This window comes from Cavia porcellus, unplaced genomic scaffold (assembly GCF_034190915.1).
Source record: "Cavia porcellus strain 051 isolate PalLab524CR breed Dunkin Hartley unplaced genomic scaffold, mCavPor4.1 scaffold_10, whole genome shotgun sequence".
Taxonomy (NCBI): domain Eukaryota; kingdom Metazoa; phylum Chordata; class Mammalia; order Rodentia; family Caviidae; genus Cavia; species Cavia porcellus.
The window spans coordinates 21,592,765-21,609,524 of record NW_026947493.1 but is presented as its reverse complement, the minus strand read 5'-3'; the positions used below and the strand labels follow the sequence as shown (position 1 = coordinate 21,609,524).

Sequence of the window (16,760 nt, the reverse complement as noted above, 5' to 3'; positions counted from 1 at the left end):
AATGACATCTTCTCAGAGAGGACTCCCCTTATAAAAAACTTAAAATTACTCATATACTTTCTCTATGAGTTTTTAATTTTGCTGATATTAACATTTATAATCACTGAACATAGTGATGAAAGCCCATAATCTCACTCTGTGAAGTTGAGGTTGGAGCATCACAAGTTTAAGCATAGACTGGGCAACTGAGTGACTTATTAAGTACTCGTCTCAAGAAAAACAAAACAAAAATAATAAGCAACTCAAGCTATGTTAGCAGTTGTCATCTATTGAATTTTTAGCTCCTTTACTAATTATTGTAGTATTCATTTCACATTGATATATAATGTAGTTGGTTTGCTTTATCATTCATTTTCATCAGTGACTAGCATTGAACCAGATGTTTCTTCAGTCACAAAGGACAAAAACTAATCATTATTATGACCCTGTCCAAAGTTTAGAACCATTCATCCTGTTACTAAATCAAGAAGAGGCCATGCCAAAGATTAGTGTGTGTATGTGAAGCCATGGGAAGACAGTGACCCTTGGAGGAAAACGCTGGATTCTGGCCTAGCTTTTGCTGCAGTCTCATTACAGGATCCTAAGTTAGTCATCTGACCCCTTTTGGCTTTGGAGATCCTGCATCTGTTTGACATGGTTGGATTATGTGGCCTCTGAGGTCCATTCAAGCTCCACAGCCCATGACTGCATTCATCAAGCAACTCTGGCCTTGCTCCAAGTTCTTTAAAGGCCAAGAACACAACTTAGTTAGTCACACTCAGAACAAATCTGTGGCCCAAATCACCAAAACTGCCTTCCAGAGCATACCCAGAACAGCTCAGAGAGCCACTGAATACACCGAAAATCATTCCAGGAATGGTCTAAGCAGTACATTTAATAATTGATCAAAATAACCCAACAAATTTCTAGAAGTGTACTCATAAATATAAGTCATATCTAATAAACAGGAGAGATGACACTAAGCTTTGGGATAGGTTTACACCAAGAGTTAGTTATTTTTGGACTGGCTGCTTGCTATCTGAACTAATCTGGAACCTATTTTTTTTTTTTTTTTTTTTAAATCGGTACTGGGGATCGAACTCACAACCATGCACTTGCAAAGCAGGCGCTTATGCTCTGAGCTAAATCCCCAGTCCCTATCTGAGCTAATCTGATTAGCATGATGATCCAGTATTTGGGAACAGTTATGATAAAGTTTAATGCTTAAGGTATATTGGTCTTTGTGTATTCTAGCTATATCAAGTGGTTTCCACATGCTGACATATAATTTGGGGGAAAAATTAACCATACAATAGAAAAGAGTTATTTGAATATTTTAGAACACTTTAAAAATTTAACTACATAACATAGGTTTTAGATTATATTATTTAACAAATGCATGCCTCAAATTTTGCTTTTCAGAAACTACTTAATATTAACTCATAATTTTTTAAGATAACATTCCACTGCTTTCATGGCATAGATACGAAAAAATTTCTTTTAGGAGAAGCATATTTCTCTTATTTTGGAGTATTTGTACACTAAGAATTCAAATATAACTTACTGGAACCTGTGGTACACAATGAAGGCAACCTTCAGAGGGAAATTTATAGTGGTAAACTCCCACATCAGGAAAATGGAATGTACACAAATAAACAATCTAAAGCTGCATCTCAAATTCCTAGGAAAAAGAAGAGCAAGTCATGCCCAAAGCCAAAAAAAGGGAGGAAATTATAAAGATCAGAGCAGAAATCATTGCAATTGAAACTAAGAAAACAATAAAAAAATAATGAGTCAAAAGTTGATTCTTTTGAAAGAATAAATAAAATGGATAAACCCTTAGGTAACCTTATCAAAAAAAGAAAGTAAAAAGTCAGCTCCAAGCCATAAGAAATGAAAAGAATCACTACACATCCTGTGGAAATACAGATCACCAATACCTACTTCAAAAACCTATACTGTCATAGGCTCAATAACACAAAATAAATGGACAGTTTCTTAGAAACAAATTAATTATCAAAGGTGGATCAAGAAGATATAAAGTTTCTGAATAATCCAATTTCAGTTAATAAAATTGAAAATGTAATTAGAAACTTACCAATAAAGAAAAGCTCAGGTCCTGATGGATCCACTGCTGAATTCTACAAGAAATTTAAGGGAGGCTTAATGCCAACACTCCTCAAACTCTTCAGTGAAATTGAACGGGAAACAAATCTCCCTAACTCGTTCCTGGAAGCAAGTATTATCTTAATATCAAAACCAGAGAAAGATGTAACCAAAAAAGAGAGTTATAGGCCAATTTCACCGATGAACATAGATACAAAAGTCCATAACAAAATACTTGCAAACAGAGTGCCACAAGTCATGTACAGCATGATCAAGTGGGATTCATCCCAGGAATGCAGAGGTGCTTCAAAACACACAAATCAATAAATGTAACACAGCATATCAACAGACCTAAAGACAAGAATCACATGATCACTTCAATAAATACAGAAAAAGGTCTTGAAAAAATCTAACATTCATTCATGATAACAACCCTATGGAAAATCAGAATAGGTAATCTGATGAAAGCAATATATGATGAACCAACAGCCAACATCTTACTAAACAGACAAAAATTGAAATCTTTCAACCTAAAATCAGGAACAAGACAAGGATGTCCAGTATTATCACTCCTATTCAATATAGTTCTGGAAACATTAGCTACAGCAATTAGACAAGAGAGATAAATAAAAGGAATAAGGATAGGAATGTAGGAAGTTAAATTATTATTATTTGCAGATGACATGATACTTTACATAGAAGACCTCCGAAATTCCACTGAAAGATTTCTGGATTTAATAGCCAAATTCATTCATATAGCTGGATACAAAGTCAACACTTAAAAATCAATAGCATTCCTCTACACAAACAACAAGCTCACTGAGAGAGAAATAAGAGAGACCACACCCTTCACACTAGTATCCAAAATGTGAAATACTTGGGAAACAATCTAATAGAGCAAGTAAAAGATCTATACATTGAAAATTACATACTTTAAAAAAGAAATCAAACAAGATTTCAGAAAATGGAAAGACTTTCCTTGCTCATGGACAGGAAAAACAAACATTGTGAAAATGGCCATTCTCCCAAAACTATTATACAGATTCAGTGCAACCCCAATGAAAATACCATAAACATACCTCACAAATCTAGAGAACTAGTTCCTAAAACTCATATGGGCAGCAGCACAAGGCAGGCATCACAATCCCTGACTTGAAATTACGTTACACATCCACTGTGATAGAATCAGCACCATACTAGAATAAAAACAGACCTAAAGATCAATGGAGTAGATTAGAAGATACAGCCACAACTACAGACACAGTCAGCCACCTCATGTTTGGCAAAGGGGCTAACCATGTCTACTGGAAGAAAGAAAGCCTGTTTAATAAGTGGTGCTGAAAACACTGGCCTTCCATATCCTGAATACTAAAACTAGACCCAAGCCTGTCACCATGCACAAAATTAAAGTCAAATGGATCAAAGATCTAGATATTAAAATATAAACACTAAATTTGCTGGGAGACAAAGTAGGTGGAAATCTTGAAGACATAGGGGTAGACAGAGAGTTCACAAACAAAAATTAAACTGCACAGGGATTACTTCCCAACATCAACAACTGGGATCTCATCTTATTAAAAAGTTTTTGTACATCAAAATAAATTTCCAAAGGAAAACCCACAAATTGGGAAAATATCTTAGCCTACTGTCCCTCAGACAAAGACTCCTACCTAGAACATATACAGAATTTTTAAAAAAAATCAGGCCCCCAAAACTCAAAGATCCAATCCAAAAATTGGCATCTGAGATGAAAAAAAAACACTTCTAAGATGAAGAAATACAAATGACAAATACATACATGAAAGAATGTTCAGCACTTATTAGATGAAAGAATGTTCAGCACTTATTAGGCCATTAGAGAAACGCAAATTAAAACAGCACTGAGATTTCATCAGGAAGAATGGTCACAATCAAAAAATCCATCAATACCAAATGCTGGAGGGGCTGTGGAGAAAAAGGATTTCCCCTCCATTTTTGGTATGAGTGTAGAATGGTGCAACCACTGTGGCAATCAGTCTGGAGGTTCCTCAAAATGCTAATATTATAGGTTCCATTTGATCCAGCTATCCCACTTCTGGGCATATTCCCTAGAAAAATTGCAAACATTATGCTACAGTGATATATTTACACCCATGTTTATGGTAGTACAATTTGTAATAGCCAAATCTTGGAAACAACCTACGGGCCCATCGATCAAAGAATGGATTAAAAAGATGTGATATTTTTACACAATGAAGTACTAGTCAGCTATAAAGTCTGCATCGAGGCTTTTATAAGTAAATGGAGTGACTTGAGACCATACTAATAAATGACATAAATCAAACTCACATGTGTGAATATCATATTGTCTCCTTAGTGTAAGAAACTGAAAGAGTAAATATGATCAAAAATGTTCAATAAACATTGTGTAAGAGTGAGAAACTGCTTAAATAATAAAAGTAACTGGGATAGGGGAAAGGAGGAAAGAAGAAGGGAAAAGAAAAAGGCACAATTTATATAGATAAATAGATATCATAGCTAAGATGACGGTACTACTAATTCTATTAGTTCTTGGAAAACAACAGTTAATACTCATTATTAGGACAAAAATTGTCTATATCTGGTAATTTAAGCAGCCCTTTTGAAGGTGACAGTGTACAATATTACAACCATTGTTAAGTTTTTATCATACTGTTTGAAAACCAATACTATTATTATTTTAGGTTTATTGTTGTTATTCTTTGCCTCTTTTGTTGTTTGTTTTTCTTTTCCATGTCTTTTTTTCTCTCAAATAAATACAAAATAATGTCTCTTGGCACAAGTTATACAGCCTCATTCATAGTGTGAAACCTAGAAAAGCAAAAAGCATTTTCATAATACACAACACTGTCAGTGCAAGTAATTAAAAATACACAAATAGAACAACACTTCCTTTCCTCAATCGCAGGAGTTTGTTTTTTTTTTTTTCCTTCTTCTTCTTATTTTGTTATTTGCTTATTTTGTAGTGACATGCATGGCTTGGCAGTTAAACCGGATGAAGAAAACTCCCTGAAATGGCGTGGGTTATGGTTTCCATCCCTGTGCTAGCACACTGTGCTTTCACTTGAAGCTGAGTTTATTCGTTCTGAGGACAGCAAGCTGCTTCCCGCTGCTGCTCAGTTACTGCAAAGCCCACTTGTGGCACAGTCAAGCTGTTGAACTCTGAATCTGTGTTTGCTGCCCTTAGCTGGGAGAGCTTTAGTGACTCATTGAAACTTCCTAAGCTTTAGCTCCTCGCAGGTTCACAGTGAGTTTCATTACAAATGTGCTGGTTAAACAAACAGAAAACACGAAAAGTGCTAGTGTTATGCTGACATGGAAAGTACATGCAATAAAGTTTACCTCTTATCACTGAGATACTGTATTCTGTTACTGACATAGGAAAGGAAGGAAATATTTAAATTTAGTATTGTTAATGAATATCTGCTTTCAACGGTAACAAATGTTTATGTAAGTTCATAACTCTGACTCCTTTCTCCTGATAAGTCTGGTGACACAAATAAATAAAACTTCTGTAATAGAGAGGTGAACTCTTAAAATCAAAAGGGGTTAAAATGTTTGTTCTTTGAAAATGTCCATATGTGTTATGACCAAGTATTAATGCTAATTTTCACAGAAGTCCTTATTTCATGGATTTCTAGTTCTTGAAGAAGTTCTAAATATGGTCTGAAGGATGGAAAAATGTTCTGCATTGAGTGTCTTTGAAAACTATCCTTTTACTCTCTTGACCCCATGTTCACTCCATTTTATTCTTTGAAATTGCTAAAATAAAAGCAAAATGACTTTTGTGTAAAATAATGGTTCATATTTATGCTTATAACATTGCAGTTATCTTAGAGAAAGAATCAACTGTAAGTACAGTCTTTTTCAATTATCCAGAGGCAGTTTATTTAAGTTAATTTAAAAACGTTCCTTATATAAGCTTTTTTATTCAAATATAAGAGAAAAGTACTCTGAGGACAAACAAATGATTCTGGATAATCCATTGCTTTAGTTTATAATGGTCACCACTTCCCTCTGTTGTAGATAATTGAATTGGCTGGATCAGGAAGTACGGATAATGAAGGCAATAATTTCTCAGAATCTTAAATCAGAAGGGTAGAAGTTTTTTTAAAATTCAAACACTTGTACAGTCATGCATATAACTAAAAAACTATGAAAACTTCTTCACTGCACTATAAAATATATACCTCTCAAATATACCTCTCAAAAAAGAGAATGGCCTTTGATTTTCTCTAATCCCATCAGGAAGTGCTGCTTGATCCTAGGTGTAAAGATAAAGGCTAAGACCTTTGGTAGACTTGTTCACATAATACTTCCCTACTTTAAAAGTTAGCTTTGAAATCTCTGGCAATGCTGACCAGGCCTATCAAGCATAAAACAGGGTCACAATTCTGCAATGTACCTGTAATTGCAAACAATCAAATACACGAATTCCAAATGTGATTGATGATTTGCTGGGTGTGGGTTGGTTTCCCTGGGAAGCCAACCCTGAAACAGAACATAGAGTGTAATATATATATATATTAAGCAGAGCATTGTGTTACCTGTGAAAGGAAGCTGGGGGGAGTAGAAGAAGAAATTAGACTAATACATTGATCAGACCTTCGCTGGCTCCATTAGGAGACACAATGACCCCTAATTGTCCTGAGTTGCATAAAGACAGCCAGGCATTAATTACAACTGCCCTGATCAGTTGTTGGTTGTAGAATACCCACCCCTCCTACCATGATTTGGAATCAACTGGATTTCTGTAGCTGAGACCATTCCTTCAGGATTTGAAAGTTGTCTGTGTGTAGCCCTTCTATTACCTGGGCCCCCACTAACAAGTTCTTCAGTGATGGTGTGTGGCTGGCATCTCAGTGTCACTACTCTTTTTTATACTTCCAAAGTTAGATATACAAGTTTGGATATTCTTATCATAAACAATTGAGAAGTCATCCTGTAGCCTCTAATTCTCATCAGAGGTGACTGACCTGAATCTACACATCCCACCACTGATGAACGGTAGCTATGTCTAGAATCATCCTGAGTCCTGGGGACCTCTCCAGGCATTGACTGAGAGGCTAAAGTTCATGAAATGACAATGAAGAAGATACTAAGTTTTCATAACTTTTTAACACTGTGGGAAACATTAGCTCATTTCCCAAAAACTCTAATTCAAACTCCATCAGGACTGGACTTTTATTATTTTATTTCCTCAAATAGAACACATATTGCAATTACCAATTTGGTGTAATTCTTTATGTTCTTGCCTACCTTAGGGACCCAAAACATCCATGTTCCTAAAATGGCAAACACTTTCTCACATTGGCTTAAATTCATGCAATGTAGTAACACAATCATCAAGTTTTAAAACTTTCCCTTTGATATTTAAATGAAAATTAGAGACAATCAGTAGCAAAGGTCATTTGCAATGTATTCTCAAGTCTCATTTCTAAAGGAAGGTTGTTTTGAAATTATCCTTCTTCTTGTCTAAAGTACCTTCCTCTTGTCTAAAGTACCATCTGAGAGTGTCAAGTGTTAAAGATTTTAAAACAAAAGCAGCATATGTGGCTGTCAGTCAGAAGGGGATTTGATCCCATATTTGTTATAGAAAATGATGCTCTGTAAATGGAAGGAGCAATCAGCCCATGTCAGGGCTGCCACCAGGAACATTTGACATTGTCACCCTTGTCGCTGGCTGGGCCAATCAGTTAATGTTCAATGGAACTTAACAATAAATTGCAGCACAATAAATGCATTGACTGAAAGCATCACAACATATAACTACACGCTATTCTGTATTTTGTATACTTTCTGAAGCAAAAAACTTTGACCTGTCTTTTGTCAAATGACAGCCTTTCTATTTCTACCTTCCTTTGGCAAGGAAATAGTAAAAAAATGTCCCATGGTAGAAAGTAATGGCAAGGAACCAAAAAATAAAAGTCTCTGATTTTATAACCATAAATTGAATCTAGAATAGCCCTGCATGGGTTTGAAAGGATAATCAGAACAAAATCAATAACAAACATACTTCTTATTCTTTTTTTAAAGAATTGTTCAGTGATTTTTCTTGTTAGATGTTTCTTTTCTTTTCAATTAACAATAGTGATAGTCACTATAATTATGAAAGATCATTTTAACACTAAACTCTACTTCCAAGATAAATATGAAAAAGATGACTTTTAATTTAAAATTCTATACAAATGTCATTAATCCCTGATTTTATACCTAAACATTCTAGCTATAAAGATCAACATGTTTGTTATCACAATGAATAAAAATCTAGCCAGGCTCAAAAGTAGACTTTCATATACTGCATCCAACCTCCTTACTCTTGTAATAATAATTTTTAAAAGATAAATTGAATCCATATTGCCATAATATCTTGAAAGTATACATGATAAAACTTCATACATTTGGTTATTTGAGGACAAAAAATAGTAACACGGAGAAACATTTTCCAGGTGAAAAAAAAGTTGTTCTCCATTAAAGATATTAATTTCAAGTAATTCCTTCTTCCCTGAGATTTTTTTTAACCCACCAAAGCAAGAAAATTTATATGTATGTTCCACTTGGAATTCATTTGTCCTCATAAAGAGAAGCAACATTTACTTCCCTGAGACTTCCAGGATATGTGAAGAACAGCTGAATAAAAACCCTCTTTTGAAAAGTTTCCATTTCTCACCCACTCCAAGAAAATGAATATAAGACAACTACAGGAAATTTAGCCCTAACACCATTTTCTGTGTTTAGAGTTATTTTCATTATAAGAAAAGCAATAATGAAAATGTCCTGTACACAAACATTTCAGAAAAATACATGAGTTACTGTGCTTTTATTCAGACATCTTTCTGTCACATAGAATATTGAAATTGATGATAATTGACTTTTATGAATGTCTTTCCCATTAGAGGCCCATCTCTGAAGTTCTATAGATTTCAAAATGTCACTGGGTAGTCTGCCGGAAGAGTTTCTTGTGGGATAGCAAAGTAGAAGAGCACATGTTTTCAAACTATAAATTCTACCAAATCCTGAGACTATACTTCGCTGAAAGGCAACCTTGGAGACGTCTTTTGCAGACAGCTCTTCCTTCTTCAGCCCTGTCTTGGCTGCCTATGAAGTTCATTTGCATTAAAACAGAGGATTTGAGCCTGCTCAGCTCTGAAAGTCTTGATTATGTGTCACTCTTGATTGAAGTGATGACAATGTCACAGCATCTTTTGCAGAACAAGAGTAAATGATACTTCTTTTAGAGATTTTATTAGAGGTAGAAGAATACGAGTATCAAGGAAGAAACTCCACACTGCGATGATGGCATCAGAAGTAAGTCATTAATAAGGATTTTAAGACTAATGTTTCTATGAGGGAGGATTTTTACAACAAAGTTAAAGCATGTGGTGAATCTGTCAGTGTTTATAATTTCTCTTCCTGACATTAGTGGCAGGGCTCTCACAATCAATGGCATATGCTTCCTTTGTACCCAGGAACAATTATTCTGTCACAACAGACTGAAAGCCTTCAGCAAGTGACATCATGTCCTTGGAGCTTCAGTTGCTCGTAATTAATAGAAGCAGCTTGTTGTGAGTGACAGCCAGGGAAGGGAAGGTAATACCTTGTTGATACTCCTGCTCTGTTATTGAAGAATAAGGGACAATTCAGCCAATATCCTTTCTTTCTGATTTTCAGGCAGTGAGCAAACCTGAAATTACCAGTGTGATCCTAATACTTCACAATGTTTTTCCTTTGTTTCAAAACTGAACACCATCATTAACTCTGGACATTTGCATATCATCTATACATCTCAGTCTTGCATTATCATACTGCTGTGAGATGATTTATGTTATAAGAATACTTCTCTCTGAACTAAGGTTTGCAAGAAAATGTAGAAATAAATTGAGGATATGATTGAGAAGATGAAGAGGTGAGTTAATACATGGAATGAAGGAAAAAATACAATGGATAAAACTGATGAACTGCAGTCATTCCAAAAAATCAACTACTATAAAAAGCCAGGGCAATGCTCATATTAACTAAACTGCATTTAAACCCTTATTACTTCTAATTTCAGTATGTTTTCACTCTTTGTGCTTGCTCTAATACTTACATAATTATGCTATGGAGCTATTTCTCTCTGACTCTGGTTTCAATGAAAAGGAAGTATTCTTACAAACTGTGAATCTGACGAAATAAAAGTTGAAAGGGAAAAAAAAAGTAGCCTTCATTTATATAATCTACAGACCATGTCCTGGACCAAAGAAAAGCTATATAAAACTTACTTCTTAAACTTCATAAGATCTACATGTGAAAACGCACACACACACACACACACACACACACACACACACACACTCACACACACACACACACACACCCTTGTGGATAACAGAAACTGGTAAATATTCCAGCTCTTTGCCCTGTAATGTGATTGTGGTAATTGCTCAAGGCAGCAGGCTTGTCTTTTGCTCTAGATATGATCAAGAAGGCTGCAACTTCATTTGATCAATTAAACAGCCCTAGACAAAGTCTAGTAATCAAGAATGACACTAGAAAGTATGTCTCCTTGGAAAGCTCCAGGATCACATTTTATTTATTTACAGCAATGGTTATGTGACAGAAATATCACTAACTTTGTAAATTTGAAATTGAGACCTAACCTTTTTAAGCAGTAGCCAAAGCTGATGAGAGTCCTGTTGGCTTCTAAGAAATATTTCTTCTTGATGATTAGACGCTTTTCATTTTCTTGTAGCGAAAAAGCACAGAAACATTTGTTTTTCTGACAAAAGTTTACAGTCGTCACTGTGATCTAAAAGTTTTAGTAATTATTCCAAATAAAATATTTAAAATCAGTGCAGTGATTTGAAAAGTATACTCAGCTTGTTGAAATAAAGTGCGTCTAAAGAAAAGAAGTATTCGATCTAACGTGGTGGGAATGCCCACAGGTGCCTGGTACTTTATATGCATCATCTCATAATAAAATGCCCATTCTAAACATGGGCATTAGCACTATTTCACACTGTCTGTGTCAATTTAAGTCATTTGCATAATTTGGCAGAAGAGGTGGATTCTGTTGCTCTTGAGGGCTTGTTTTCACCTTTATAAAATGACTAGACATTTCAAGGAAAGTGAAATAAGGCCCAAAATGCATCTGTATTTTTATGCATATAGCACATATCCAATAGAAATAAAAATCAAGTAAATATCTGAAGATTTATTCATGTCTTTCAAAGTGAACCTTGGAGTCTGAACTCTTCTTGCCTGTTTTGTTATTTTGCTTTGCTTTGCTTTGTCTTCTGTGACAAGGTCTCACTATGTAGTTCAGGCTAACCTCGAACTCATCCTGACCCTCCTCCTGAATGCTCAACCTCCAGAGTGCTGGGATTACAAGAATTCACCACCACATGGCTAAGACTCTGAACTCTTTTTTCCTTCACTTTCTAAATCCATCTTTAATGAGGTGTCTTATTACAAATTTCAGTAACAACTGACTTGGTAGAAAGGAATGATGGCAAACAGTACTTGTCTATAACATAGTGGTCCCAAGAGTTTAAACCACAGAGATTCGGGCTGTGTGACATGTTAGGCTGGGTGACCATACATTTTCTATGTCAGACAAATAATCCCTTCCAGTTGTTTGCTAATGTATTTTATATTTCACTAGACTTTGTATCAAATCCCCAAATTGAATTAACATAATGATGTACTTATATTAGTGAACTTTGAGAAAAGAGTTATAGCCTCCTTTTCAACCTAACTTCCACAGAGAAGGCAGCCTAGCCTAGGATAGGCTTGAGTGGCTGGTGGAAAGAAACTCTCTGAATTCAGCTCATGCTTCTCTGAAGGCTGAAAGTAGCTCAACCACGGTTTTGCCTCAGTGTACTTACACGGAAGTGGGGACGATTATTACAATAATCGCACACATAAACAGGCTCTTTGGAAATTTAAATAAGAGATTGAAATGTTTCAAAACAGCATGAACATCCGTTTTGCATACATCCAGTTATATCCAAAAAGCATAAATATAAGTGTTAGTCATTGCTAACTCCCCTAGGGCACTGGGTCTTCTTGGCTTCCCATTAGACTAAAAATCATTCTTCAAGTCACAGTGAATTGACCTTGGTTTGTTTGGTTTATTTGCTTGTTATTTAGGGAGAATTATATCCACACAGAAAAATCCTAAACAGTCCTTCATTGTTGTCAGTATTATTTTTTACTAGTGTCAGCTTGCGCCCCCAACTTCTTTATCTTTCTTAACAACACTGAGTCCTCAACTCAGCACGCCCACCTTTCACTCACAGCCACACCCCAGTTACAATCTCCTCTACCCAGGTCACCTACCGCTTCCCAATTTGTCTTTGTTGTCTTTTTTTCTGCTTGAACTTCTAAATTTTCCTACAAAATAATTTCCTCCCCCATCACTTCCACTGTTTCTTCCATTGGCTGATTTTACCTTGTCTTTATACATTCTGGAGAAAATTCCTAACATACTGAGCTAGGCGTTTCTGTTCTGTGTTTACTGTACCTAACTATAGCATTTGCTAAGTTTAATGTTCTGTAATTACTGATTTTCTTGCCTGTTTAAGCTTCTGAACTCCAAAGTCACAAAGAGCAGGTATAATTTGCTATTCATAGTTGTATTTTAGAGCTGGTATGATAGCTAATTCTACTGTCAATTGAAATAAAAAGTGTGCAGCCGGTTACTTGAGCACAGTTCTGGTGTCTCTAGATGATTAACTTACTAAAGAGGGAACACCTACCCCAGATGTTTAGTGATGCCAACAAATCACTGGGGACTGGATGGAATGGAAAGGGAAAGAAGATCAAAGTCTGCTCTTTTCCGCTTCTTCAGTGGAGCTTCAGTGTTCTCCATCAACTTTTGATGCTTATGCACTCTTTTAGTGCAGACTCTTCAGCCTTTCAACACAGACTCTTTGACTTTACGATATGAAGCTGCACTGGACTCTGCAGTGAGCTCCAGGCCTTTGATCTTTGACTGGATCCTCCTCTCAAAGACAGATGACCAAACTGCAATCTTTCGTCTCTGACTCTGCAGATGGTCAGGTGGTCATTGTAAGCCTACATCCTGATTGAGGTAGCAATCTAACTTAGCATTTGCATAAAAAATAATTTGGTGACTTAAATTCTGCAAGAGATGTAGGAAAAACATTGCCCAGAGAAATCCTAGAGTCTTTTGATTGAGTGATACATGGAATAGAATGAGAATGAATTCCATATTTTTCTTATTTTCATTAAGAAATTACCTTCTAGCTTATCACAGCAAAAAGCCTCTGTATTTTGATTTTTGAATGCAACACATCTACAAAAGATCTAAGAGCACATACTAAAAATTTAGGGTAAAAAGTGTACCTGAGATGAAAAGACTGAGAGGAAAGAAAGTGCATACAGAGGTCACACAGTACAGTAGTAGCCTTTATTTTGTGTGTGGCTAGAATAGCCCAGACAAAGCAGGTACTTTAGAAAACCTCTTAGAGATCTCAGTACTCTAAATCTTCCTATAAATTATGACCTACAAAAACGGTACCATGGTACCTGTGCTACTAATCTGAACATTCTAAGTCTAGTCTCTTTGTTCATTATTAGAGGGAGTAAAATAAAGTATTAGGACACCATAATCTTTTATATCTTTGGTATTTGATGGTCTCTTTCAAGAATTAGCTACAATGGCTCTAAATACTGCCTTGGATCTAGTTAATTATAAACAAAATGAATTTTTCAAAGAGGACATGTAGATATATGTAGACTGTTGTTTTAAATACAAAATAATGTAAATTTCCTTATTTGTAATATATATCGGGGACTGTAATATGTCTGTATATTATAGGGAATGTTTATGTTAAAAGAAAATATTATACAAATAATATCATAGTGTTTATAGAGAATTTGTTTTTGGGTTAGGTAACACTGAACACAAAATGTTAACTTTTAAAAATAAAGGATTGGAAAGAAACTCTCTATAGCATCTGAATTTCTCGTTCGCCCCATGATGTTGATATGTGGAAACAGAACATAATATGGAAGGAAAAGGTTATTTCTGGGTAATAAGATTATAAGTGATCTTCATTTGTCTTTGTGCATTTGACTTTTAGCCGTTACAAAAAAGTCAGCAAATGGTCCCACATTTGGAGCCAAAAGGCACTTTATAGAAAGATTCTTCATAAATATTAACTGTTCCTTACTACACAGTATGTCATGATAAACAAAGGAAAACAACCACATTGTTATGTACTGGGATTTGTGGAGGCAAATTCTAGGACTCTTTCACGCCAAGGCAGAAGGATCACAAGTTCAAGCCCAACCATGGCACTTTAGACCCTCTCTCAAAATAAAAATCAAAACAAACAAAAACAAAAGGCCTGGGAATGTAGCTCAGTTCAAAAGCATTAGGTTCACTCTCCAGTATTAAAGAAAAACATTTTGGGACCTGATTTATTAAACTGTAGTGTAGTCATACAATGAAACTTTATGCATCTGTCAAAAGTAAATGGGAAAATTTGACATATGCTATCAGAAAGAGATCACCAGGATATATTACAATGGAAAGAATAGGAGAAGGAAAGCATTGTAAATATTAAGTGATCATTAATCTAAACACTGATGATGTGGTAACAACCTACATATATTGTTTTAAAAGATTAAATGCAATTTGAGACAATTTTTATTAAAGAAAATATATGGTTTAGATTAGAGGAAAGGGATAGAAATAAGACATATTTGAACAAGCTTTGCTTTATAAATTTTATCTTGTAACTACTTTATTATTTTGCATACTTTCAATAAATATGTTAAATAATCCATCTAAATAATTTGAAAGTAAAATTAATAGACCCAAAGAAAGATACATTGGTGGTATAAGAACAGAAGTAATATAAAATATGATTTTCATACACTGGAATCGGACTCTAAATCTCCATGAAACACACTATTAAGAAAAAAAAAGTTTTGAAAAGATTGTAAATTCTAATATTACTTATGATAAGACTATTATTATTTTATGACTAATAAAGCAAAAATGTCACTTCAGCAACTAAGAATTGGTATGCAAAGAGAAGAAATGTAGATAATAAAGTTAATATAAACACTTAGTCCTGAATTTAAAGTATGAAATTATGAGAAATTTTATTTTGAAAAATAATTCTGCTTCTTTAAAAATGGCTAGACCAATTATTAAAAAGTGACCCTATAAAAGAAGAATTGGCAAGAAATGTATACACATATAAATATATATAGTAGCCAAGATAATTATACCACTGATTTCTTTTAGTTCATTGAAAAGAACAGTTTGTGATTATATTGTTTGATCAATTTTTGCATGACTATATATTGTGATATGAACTATTACTTGAAGATAACAATATGTGATATATTAACCATTGTTAATTTTCTATTATCCTGTTTTAAAATTCTGTATTATCATTTCTATTTTTCTCTTTTTAAAATAAAACAAAAACAAAATAAATGAACTAGTGTTCTGATTTGTTTCAAGCACCATATCTCACTGTAAGGAACCAGAGCACCTTAAAAATTAGTCTACTCCAGGGCTGGTATAGAAAAAAAAAATGCAAAATCAAATTGCAATCCCTTGAAAACAGCAGAAAAATTACTAAGCTGTACCAAAGTTACTGTTGTGAACTGAACCGTGCCTCCTTGCTAATTCCTATGGTGATCATCTAACACTAAAGCTGTAGTATTTGGAGATGAGGCCTTTTGGGTGCAAATTAGTTTTTGATAAGGTCATGATGGTTGGTGGTACATTATTGTCTTTATAAGAAAAATCACCAAAGAGCTCTTTTGTAAGGGAGGACCCCTGAGAGCCTGTGTGAATTTTTCTCTGCCATGTGAGAACACGGTGAGCAAATGGTCATTCACAAAACAGAGTTAAATCCTCCATTAGAATTCAGCTCTACTGGGATCCCAATCACCTTCAACATGCAGAACTGGGGGAAAGAAATTTCGGTTGTTCAAATCAAACAGTTGATGGTCTTTTGTTACAGCAAACTAAAGCAATGACTCAAAACCCAATATGAATGTTCAACAAATTGGTTGGCCACTAGCAAAGGCAGTTATTTGGGCTCATGATGGAACTCAACATAGAATGTAAAATAACAGATGTAATCATTGCTGGTCATTTAAAAAAAATAGGGATATAAATCTTTAAAATTGATTCCAAAAGCAACATATTAAATATTTATGCAACCTTCTCTAAACAAACTATGTTTTGGGTCACAGAATAGTAGCAGTTTCACTACATAGAAGTATTCTAGTTTAATAAATGAGCAAAGAATGCTAGAACACCATTTCTAAAATGATCACTGTAAAGAAAAAAATATTAATCTACTCCTAATGGATCAATGGGTATTGATAAAGATAATCAAAAGTTACTACATCCCAAAAGGAGAAGAAAGGAAGATAAGAAGAATGGAAGAAAAGAAAGAGAAAGAGAGAGACAAAGACAGAGAGACAGAGGCAGAGAGACAGAGAGAAAGAGATTCAGAGAGACAGAGAGACTGTGTCATGGTTTATGTCAGTGGCCCCAAGCCTCATGCAATTATGCGTTTGTGATTGGTTCATTGTCTAGCCTTCGGACTGGTGGTGTGTTACACCCGCCTAGAGGTAGAGCCAGGTTATGATGTAATGGCAGGAAAAAAGTGTGTCTC

General features: G+C 34.8%; 1 protein-coding gene across 11 annotated transcripts in view; it reads right to left on the bottom strand.

The window, feature by feature from the left end:
* Window positions 1-16,760, bottom strand: part of Rbms3 (RNA binding motif single stranded interacting protein 3) — a 753,628-nt gene that overhangs the window by 269,888 nt on the left and 466,980 nt on the right. The gene's annotated exons all lie outside the window — the stretch shown is intronic.